The following is a 1,955-nucleotide window of genomic DNA, read 5'->3' on the forward strand; positions in this document are numbered from 1 at the left end:
CATGTAGTATAGTAGAAGGTGATGAATGCTTGAGAAAAGTAAAGCAAAGAAAAAAAGAGTGTGGCAGAGCTTGGAGAGGATTGCAATTTTAAATAGAATGTCTCAGGTAAGACTTCTTTACTTCTTTACTGGAGTAAAGGCTATAGGAAGCGAGGGAGGGTGGAAGACACTGCTTATTTCCCCCTAGTATCCATCCTCCACTTGTTTCTTTTAGGCTGGCACTTCTTTTTCTTCATTCTTATGTTCTTGGGGCAGCTTCCCACCCTGTGCTAGCTGTCTAACCCTGACAAAGACGTTGCGAGCCGTGTATAAAAGAACATTTCCGTCAGCCATAGCTCTGCGTGTGTGAAATGTGCTCCACACTTGCCCTCCTGAGCAACTGTACTTTCTCTAAAGTCCGAGTTGCTCCTCTGACTCTTCCTTTCTCCTCTGCCTACCTTTCCTTCTGCTCTCCCAGCCCTTCCCATATCCTTTCGATCTCTTCTCTTTTCTCTCAAACACTGTCTCTCTCACTAACATGGCTTGTTTGTGTGACTTGTTTTTATAACCGTTCTCTAGGCCTGATTTTATTCATTACTTAAGTATAGATTTTACTAATATAATGAAGAAAGTTGGGAAAACAGAGTCTAAATTACTTTTAACAACATTTAAAACCTGCGCATAGAGAATAGATATCTTCTCTTCCGAGTGCCATGGACATTTATAATAATGGGCCAAGAAAATCTCAAGAAATTCCAGGAAATATATGAGCTATATTCTCTGACTAAAATGCAAGAAAACTAGAAATTAATATTAAATATTTTAAACCAAAAACATCAACTGCTCAACAGTTAAACCATGTTCTTCTAAACACATAAGAAATACAAATGATAATTGTAGATTTCTTAGAATATGACAAAATAAGAATATTATATAATCTAAATTTATGAGAGGTGGCTAAGTCAGTAATTAAATGCAAATGCGCATCTTTAAATGTTTTTATTATTAAACAAGAAAGTATAAAAATATATGAAGTGAGAATTCAAATGTTAAAAAAAAATGCCAAAAGCAATTCCAAGAAAAATAAAAAATAAAGTAAAAATGAAAGCCTAACCAACTAGAAGTTAAATCTAAGAGCTGCTTTTTTGGAAAATGTAAAATGCCTTTGAGGGGAGCATTAAAACAAAGTTAACACTTCTGTAAAACATAATCAAGAATAAAAACACAAACAAAATTATAAAAGGGAAACAGAACACTATAACAGATATGTGACACTTTCAATTATAAAAGAATACCATGATAAAGTTTGTTGCTGTTGCTGTGCTGTGCCCAGTTGTGTCTGCCTCTGCAACCTGTGGACTGTAGCCCACCAGGCTCCTCTGTCCATGGAATTCTCCAGGCAAGGATACTGGAGTCATTTGCCGTTTCCTACTCCAGGGATCGAACCCCCATCTCTTGCATCTCCTGCACTGGCAGATGGATTCTTTACCACTAGTGCCACCTGGGAAGACCATGATAAAGTTTAAGCTAATCAATTTTTTAAAATCTGCCTTAAATTGATAATATTCTGAGAAATCATATTACCACAATTGATCCAAGAAGTAGAAAAGTCTTTGTTTCCTTTGGAACACCATTGCTGGGTTCGAAAATTTCTTCCTTACAATTCTTGTTTTCCCAAGTTATTAGCTATAGACCATGTTTGCTCCAGCCTCCATTGCAGCTGGGGCAGTGACCAGCGGCGGCATCATCAGTCAGGCATATGCGTGAGAGAATTAGATTCAAAAGTGAACAATTTGAAGACAGAAATTCTATACAGAATACATTTTGCTGGCAACAGTGAGAGCAAACAAACTAAACTTTTGGGGGCATCTGTAAAGCTTGAAAGGTGGTGCCAAGGCGGCTTCAGTGCTGGTGGCAGATGGGATTCCTGAAACGTTGAGTTCCTGGCAATGGTGCTAACTTATGGCTTCCAGGGC

Source organism: Bison bison, unplaced genomic scaffold (genome assembly GCF_000754665.1).
Source record: "Bison bison bison isolate TAMUID 2011002044 unplaced genomic scaffold, Bison_UMD1.0 scf7180017864172, whole genome shotgun sequence".
Classification (NCBI taxonomy): Eukaryota; Metazoa; Chordata; class Mammalia; order Artiodactyla; family Bovidae; genus Bison; species Bison bison.